The sequence below is a fragment of the Triticum aestivum genome, chromosome 2B (assembly GCF_018294505.1).
Source record: "Triticum aestivum cultivar Chinese Spring chromosome 2B, IWGSC CS RefSeq v2.1, whole genome shotgun sequence".
NCBI classification, from domain to species: Eukaryota; Viridiplantae; Streptophyta; class Magnoliopsida; order Poales; family Poaceae; genus Triticum; species Triticum aestivum.
Genome location: NC_057798.1, coordinates 653,718,530 through 653,727,271, shown reverse-complemented (window position 1 = coordinate 653,727,271; position 8,742 = coordinate 653,718,530).

Here is an 8,742-nt window from a genome sequence, read left to right as displayed (position 1 = left end):
CTGGAATAAGCTAATTGATGCGACACGAAACCCCCACTTGATGCGGCCCTGTGGTGGCGACGTAGCCTTCCTTTCTCGCCTTTCAGCGGCTGCTTGGGCGCTAAAGGGGACCTCCCGAGCATCATGCCTCGGGGGCTCTTACTGGACCTCGGGACGCTCACCTCCTAGCCTTGACCACGACATCGCGACCTGGCATACCAGTGACGACTGAAGCCTACCTGAAGACCGGGACCTGTCAGCGTAGAGCACCAACTCACCGCGAGGTTAGAAAGGGGGAACCAAGCCGAGACAGGACAAGCATTTGCACCACTACATAACCAGGATCATACCAACAAAAGACATCGCGGACATCTTACATGCCCCCACGGGGTACTCTCTCAATTCCTCGCAAGGAACAAAAGGTCCAAATCCTAAGGAGCCCTAACTAAACACGCCCTCGTGTACGATGCCATCATCAACAATGGGCCATGGGAGGCCAGCGCCAACCCCATCTAGATCAGCCGCGCCGGCGGCCTAATGCAGCTGCCTTGCTTCAGGCACGATGTGAGCTCGGAGGCACGTAGCTGTCGTCGCTCGTCTCTGGAGTCTCGAAGAGCTCGGGAGAGTTGCTGGACTCCCAAGCGTCTCCACTAATGCTAGAGGAGCCGTTTGGGAAATGGGTGGCAGGCCTAGCCCTTGCCACATCAACGTCCTGGCTGCATCCTCTGGTGCAGTACTCCAGCCAGCGGCCTTCTGCATCAAAGACCATGAAGAGCATCAAGGAGGCGCCATCGTATTCGAAATGAATCATGAGGGCACCCCCTGTTCGGCAGACCTGAGCGATCTAGCCCCAGCCATGGGTCATGTAGACCTTGCCAGGAGCGATGACTTCAATCTCCGCTCCGGTCGCTGGGGTACCGTAGTCGGCATGCTGCAGTCAAAGCTCGAGAGGCCCGCTCGGCGGGATCTCGAAGGCGAAGAAGGGAGGAAAGCAGATCCAGGAGCTCGGAGGCATCACTGCGTGGAGCACGAGCTCGCGAGAGGAGTCCGCAACATGGACCCCAGGAGCAATGGCACGCACTACCGTGGCTCGTCGGCATCGCCGACGGTGCGGAAGGCGTCGCTTGGCGTCTCCTTTTCCAGGGCCCTCAGCCCGGGCATACAGGCATAGCGGAAACCCAGGAGGCAGCCGCTCGTACCAAGGCCTCGACATCTCCGGCCTTGCAACCTCGTCGTGGCAGCCGAGGACCGGCCGTTTCTTCGGTGGGAGATGGACGGGTCCCTCCGGGCCTTTCCTTTCTCTTCGGCTGAGAATCAGCGGATTGGCACCATTGGAGGCAAGGCGGAGGATGAGCAAGGAAGACGAGGCAAGCAAAGCAAGAAGAGATGGACAACCGGGGCTCGCGCCTCTCCGTACTTATAGTCCAGGGAAGGCCAACCATCGGCCTCCATGATCCTAGGTAATCATGACTCTATTTTGCATGCAGCAGGGACTCGTCAAATCGGGCAGTTGCCGAGGCAGCGTGGGGAAGCGGAGACGCCCACGTCCCATCAGCCGCCATGCGGCGGCCAAGGCCACAGGCTGTTGGGGCCCACGGCGCTCCGCACTTGCCCTTTGGCTTCACTGCTAAGCCAAGTCCGAGCGCGCCTTGAGCCCGGGGGCTACTGTTGGCATTCTGGGAACGGGGGTCCCCAGACTTGCCTGCCTGCGGCATGGCTCAAGCAATGGCCCAGTACGACCCGTCTACATCAAACCAAGCTCAAGACCCTCGCGAGGGGCCAAGCCTCGCGGGGCAGACGATGCAAGGCCTCCTCAGGGGTGGCCTCACCAAGCAAGCTCGCGAGGAGGCGGAGAGATCAAGGCAAGAAGTACCTCACGAGGTGCTCATGACGCAAGCCATGACGATCGAGACCAGGTAGCCACCAGGCGGGCGCCAGCCGGTGCAGTGTCCTCGTTTCCTCTTTGGTGCAAAGGAGGCAAGCGCATGCGTGGAGTACCGAGGCATCAAGCAAAGGTTACCATATCAGTGCAACGAGACCAAGACCAGCAGAGCGGGAGGATGGAGGTCACCATGGAGCCCAAGACTGCGTCATCGCCAGTGCCTTTGGCAGTCGAAGACCAACTTTAGTCAGGATAGCTTGTACTAGTTGTCCCCTTTCGAAATGGCCATTGTTGGCTCCCTTCCCGCTCAATATTTGGGAAGAGGACCAGGGCCCCTAAATAGAAATAGCCACCACAGTAGGTAGGGATCGGATCCTGGACAAGTAGAACTCCACACCAGCTCAAGAACACCCCTTGCAAGGTTGTTCTTCCTCTGTACTATTAATCATCAGCCCTAGAGGCAATCCACCACACCACACACTAGAGTAGGTTATTACACCACAACGGTGGCCCGAACTAGTATAAACCTTGCGTCCCTTGTGTTGTTCATCGTGTAGCTGAGATCCACGGCAAGGCTTCAGAGTGTAGATCGATAGGGAGAAGATCTTCGCGCGCACCCCAAAGTTTGAACCTTAAGGGTTTTGCCGGAACCCTATATCCGACAGTGCCCAAAGCCGGATAATCATGGATGCACCAAATTATAACAGCACGCATAAAGAAATCAGTTGGTGTGTTGCTATATAGGTCTCGAGTGAGAACACCCCTCCATAGCTATTGAAGTTCATCCACAAGAGGCTCCATGAACAAATCAAAATCCTTTCCAGGACTTTTTGGACTTGGGATGAGCAAGGCCATCATGTAGTTTGATTCTTTGGTGCAGACATTTAGAGGCATGTTGTAAGGGATAACAAGCACTGGCCACATGCTATATGTGGCGCTCTGGTGGCCAAATGGGTTAAATCCATCTGAAGCTAAGCCAAGTCTAATGTTTCTTGGGTCAGCAGCAAACTTTTTGTGTTTATGATTGAAGCTTTTCCACTCACTACCATGAGATGGATGGCGGATTACATTCTGATCTCTGTACTCCTAGTTCCTAGACTGCCACGGTACATCCTCTCTTGTTTCAGCATCATGAAACAACCTCTGCAATCTTGGTATAATTGGAAAATGTCTCAGAACATTATGAGGAATCCTCTTCACAACATCGCCATCTTTCCGTCTTGATGATTTGCATTTCGGGCATTCACTTAAGTTGGCATAATCCTTCCGGAACAGAACACAATTATTCTTACAAACATGGATCATATCATATCCAATTCCAACTGCACGAAGGAAATTCTTCATTTTACTGTAGGTGTGTGGTAGCTCAGAAGCATCTAGGAAAGATTTGCGGAAAGCAGCCAACATCGCATCGAATGATTTGTTGGTCATCCGCTCAGATATCTTCACCTGAAGAAAGGTGACCATAGCTAAGAATACTGACAGCTTATTTCCTGGGGTGACAGCCACATTGCATTGTTCCAACATGCGGGCCCATCATTTTTCTTCTGCAGGTGACAGTTCACGGAATGCACGAGCATTTCATAGCATTGTTTCAATGTTGGTCAAACTCACTAGCTCCGCCACCACCACCTCCTCCTCCTCTTCCACCTGAGCATTAGGCAGATCAAGATGGTGATCTGCTGCTTCCACGTAGTCAATAACATTGACGTTCACAGTTTCACCATGATGAACCCACCTAGTATATGTGACTGACATCCCATACAAGTGTAGATGATTTTTCACAGTTGATTGCGGTCTTCTAACTGAATTCATACAACTGCTACACGGGCAGAGCAAATCTGATTTTGGGCCACCGTACTCAGCTCTGATAAAGTTCATGAAGTTTTCAACCCCCTCGACATATGCAGCAGAGAATCTTCGAGCAGAAGTTATCCAAGTCCTGTCCATCTATTAGACATACAAATTAGTTCTTCTACTAGATATTACAGGAAAAACAAATATGCTTTTTTATGAAGTCCAGAAAAAAATACCTAGGTCGATGTCTAAAGCTATGGCAAGATATTTGGACGAGCAGATCTAAGTAACGAAATATATGTAAAGCTAATTCAGCAAACAAATTTGAGTGCTAAATTATGGCAGGCTGTTTCAGCAGTCAATGAGGCCGAGTAGATAGCCATCGAACTATCGAAGGCCATCGCAGCAACAAAGATCGAGTATAAAACGGTGTAGAGCTATTTCACCTTACAGATTAGCTACTAGCCCATGGTAATCTACGTCATAATAAATATATGGCAGAATATTTTAGCAACTAATCAGCCTTGGCATGCCATCTCAGCTAAGCAGATTGAGTGCAAAACAGGGCAAGGAAGCTTCTTAAGAAGAGCATATTGACTGTAAACTACTTCGTCAAACAGTGAGATTAACAGCGTCTATCAGCTAACATTCAGCGCTACACCGACATGCATGGGGCCTCAATCTAGAATGCACGTACCGTGGGAGAAGCTGACCGCCATGCGTCTCCACACGAACATCGCCAGTGGTGGCGGCGCTGACCGCCGTGCGCCTCCACAAGAACGTAGCCAGCGGTGGCGGCACGGCTACATGTCAACAGTCTACGAGAGCGTACTATGGGAGCGATAGGATCACCATGTGTCCCCTTCATGAACCGCGGCGCCGACGTATTGGCGCGGTGGGGAGGGCGGCTTTGGCAGAGCAAATGGAGTCGAGGGGTCAGGGGGGAGGGGGTTTGGCAAATATTATTGGCTAGTTGGCTGAGGGGTAGTTGAATCGGATTTGGGGGGAATTTTTGGGTGGGGGGATGATATTCACCCGTGGGCGGGGGGAGTTTGGCGCATGGTCGGTTTCTCCAAGTGTAGGCCCACATGTCAGTGAAGAGGTAAGTCGAAGCGCATTCCATTTGCGTGAGCCGTGTGCATGACCGAACATGTGTGGGGTGCAATGCGACCACGACAGGAGTGCTATGAGTGTACCTCCTTTTTTTCCTTTTAAACTAGGTGCTTCGCCCCCTCAAATAAAAATTTTTATTGCTTCGCGCGATCCATCTATACTACTACTAGTAATCTGGTAATCCCGACTACAACGGGGCAGCCGGGTCTTTTCCCGCACGATATGCTGGGAGGTTGGCTTAGTTGGGTTTTTAGGACGAGTAATGCTACACCTACGTAATCCCAGTTACATAATTAACGTAATGTGAAATGTGTGAGCTGTTGATTTTAGAATGGGGGGAGGGAGGGGCCCACCACCATGAAAATCAGGGGAGAGAGAGAGAGAGAGAGGAAATTTACGTTAACCCTTTCGTAGGTTCCCGTAGATGTAGAAAGATGTGAAATGCGTGAATGTGTAGTGGACATACTATTGGTGTGCCTAATATAAATTGTGTATGTATAGACCCTATGTGTTTATTTTACTTCACATGTTAGCTTTGTCTCGGTTCAATAAAAAGCACAATTGGTGATGATGGTGTGCCTGTCATCGTGCAATATAGGCCGTCCGATCTATATCTAATGGATAGGAAGCAAACTATGACAATTTACCCGCACTCCTCTCCACATTCGCGGATAAGGCTTTCCCTCGTTCATCCTTTTCTCCCAGAAGATCTTGATCTTCCGTGCAACGCATGGGCATCTTGCTAGTACTCCTACAATATACTATATTATTGTGAAATTTCATATACACCGGCCGAGATTAATGCAAACATGATAGATTTTCATTACATTTCGAACTTTTATAGGACAAAAAAATAAAAGAAACCTGACCCTAAACCTATTCTATGGCAGCGACCGATGTCCTCCATCTGCAATCTCTATGTACGGGGGCGGGGTTCAAGGCCCGTGAAGTGAAGGTGCGGTCTCCGGCGAGAAAGAGTAGAACACGGGATACGGACCGGCCAGTGGGCACACCATGTCCTGCCGCCTCCCATGCCCTGCTCATGCGTTGCCGGACGTTGGATGGTAGCAAGTAGGACATGTGGCTGACGATGCTCCCGTCATCGGCCGCCAGTGTGGCCACCGCTTGTGAGGTCGCGTCCGCGTCCGGCTATGCCGCTATTGCGTCGCAAGAGGCGACTTGAGCGAGGGCGGCGACCTCGAGCTTCATCCCCGAAGACAAGCTCTCCCGTAGAGCGTTCGCGCTTGCGGTCATGGCGGATGTGGTGCCAGGTAGGGAGACGATGTGCTATGGTGTGGAGGTTAGCTGGGCGTTGCCGCTTTAAGTAGCCCATTCCGGTGAGGCCAAGCATCCGGGTGCGTCATTAAGTCACCGGAGTTGGTTCCTCGGGCACCGAGCCTCTTAACGATGGCATACATGGGAGGCATGAATGCAGGCAACTGGCACCGGCTGGGAACGCACCGCGCAATGGCGCTAGGGATGAGGGTTTTTGGAGTGCCAGGGTAGTCAGCTGCGGTCGTGGCAACGTTGGATATGCTCGTTGCTCAGATGCGATCCCCGCATGTCATTGAAAAAGCAAGACGACCCGGCATGGCCTTGGGTCCTAAGGATGCAATTGGCCGCGCTACACCACTCCGCGGACGCGTCTCGGCGCCCCGTGCATCCTCGACGAGCCGGGTGTTGGGGTGTGTTTGGATTGTGGCCAATGTGCACCTTACCAAAATTTTGGTCATGACCCAAAGATTGGTCTTTATTTGGATGGTTGGCCTTTTTTTGGCGTGCGAATGAACTCTAGCCACTAGTTCATTTTTCTTGCCAATGTCGACCAAATCATGGGCAACCAAAACCTCAACCAAAATTTTGGCTACCCAATGCTTTGATGGGGCAACCTTGGGCACAAACAAAACATATTGTTGGTCGTGCCACAGCACTAACGCCACCCTCGGCACACTGAAACTGACCATGTCTGCCGACAATGAGTGTGTCGCTCACAGCGGTCGCCGTGTCCAGAGGTGGTGTTGGAGCTGCGCCACATTGTTGGCCCCCACGGCCCATATGAACGGTTGTCGGTGGCAAGGAGGTCGTGGGCCAGCTCCTCCATTGGACTAGTCTGCGATGTGTCGTCCTGACGGGTGTGCCCCACATGTCGGTTTCCCTGTTTTCTCAGCCATATTCAAGCGGCAGTGCTGCGTCTTGTGCATTAGGCCTTTCACTATGTAGTCCAAGCGAGACAACTTATTGTTTATTTGAGCCGTTCAAGTATAATCATGTGGCGTTTGCTTATTTCTCATTCCTCTTCAACCCTCCTCTCCATCGATCATGTCGCCCTCCAGTCGAGTCCATCCTCCCACATGCCTCATTTGAACATTCCGCCGAGTATCATTCGCAAGTACCCACCCTAGTCCTCTTTCAATCGATCTCCGGACCCTGAGATGAAATCGAGAGAGAACGAGTGGGGGCACGTGATACCTAAGGCGGATTCAAAATTTTGAACCGGTGATCATAGCATCTGCAAATCATATATAAAGGGTACTCAATGTTCGTTTCGTTTTTGAACGTACAATATACTCCCTCCTATCCTTTCTAGTTTACATATAAGTTTTATGTGTAGTCAAAGTATCTCTACTTTGATCAAAAAAGTATCAACATTCAACAACGCCTAATCAATATTGTTAGATTCGTACGTACTCCTAGAATTGTACTCGAGATGGTTTCCAATTTGTTTTCAACCACATGAATGTGCTTGTTCACGCGCATGATCTTCCTACTAGGATGTTGCCACGTATAGCCAGTCCAATAGTAACTTTTTTTAAGCTCCCTGTCCAATAGTACTAGTGGAGTACTGACAACATCTGTACTAGAGTATGCAGTGCTCATAGTAGTACTCCCTCCTTCCATTTATATAGGGCCTATGTGGAGGAGAGAGATGTGAAAAAGTAATGGGAGTGAGCTCTCATGCAAGAGCCTAGCTATATACACATTCCTGGTTAAATACAATAAACATGAAGAAAGAGATAGAGAGGAGGTGAAAAAAAGTACTAATACAATAGCCAACCTTATAATTTTTTTGCGGGAAATAGCCAACCTTATAGCCCACACTACTGTATGAGTGCATATAATAGATGATGGCTATAGATGACATGGCAGTCCCTCATAGCCATCGACTGGCTATATTATTAACCATGCTCTAATGCGTTTCTCAAAACCGCATTTGACTATTGACAAGATTAATAGTACATGAGATGTATAATGTGAAAATTATATCATTGGAAACTCCTTTCACATACGAATTTGACCGTATGCTTTGTCTAAGTTGCATTTCATATATTATTACTCTAACATTTGGTCAAAGTTAGCATCGAAAAACGCATTAGGCCCTATATTGTATATGGAAGGAGGGAGTAGTAGTGGAAGTGGATCCTCTGACGTACGTATCCCTGCCTTACCCTCCCTTTCAGTCACTTACTGGAGGACCCCATGCTTGCTAGGCCCCGCATGTCAGTTACTCAATGGGTTCGGCCACATCAGTCCCTCTGTTTTTATTTACTCCACGTAAAACGGAGGGAGTGGTAGTATAAATGACGCGGGTGGTGGAGGGGGAGGGATGTCGGTTTGCTCTCAATTGCAGTCCCACAAGCGAGCGAAAATGCAAGACGAAGCCAGTTCCATTTGGTGAGCGACGTGGAGGGTCCAGCATGCTGGGCTGCAACGCGAACGCAACAAGAGCAATGTACAGTCAAAACCGATTGACCGGTCGTCACCGAAACCACTATTCACACCAGAACCTTTGCTGCTCGGCCTACACCAGCCACTGCCCTAAAACCACACATAATCTCCAGCCCATTCCCCCACCTTTCGATCCCCTAGCCCGCATCAAGCGTCCCCTAGTTTGCCGGAAAGCCATGGTGCGCCGCAAGATCACTTACTACAAGATGCTGACGCCAGAGCACCGTGCAGAAATCACGGCGGCG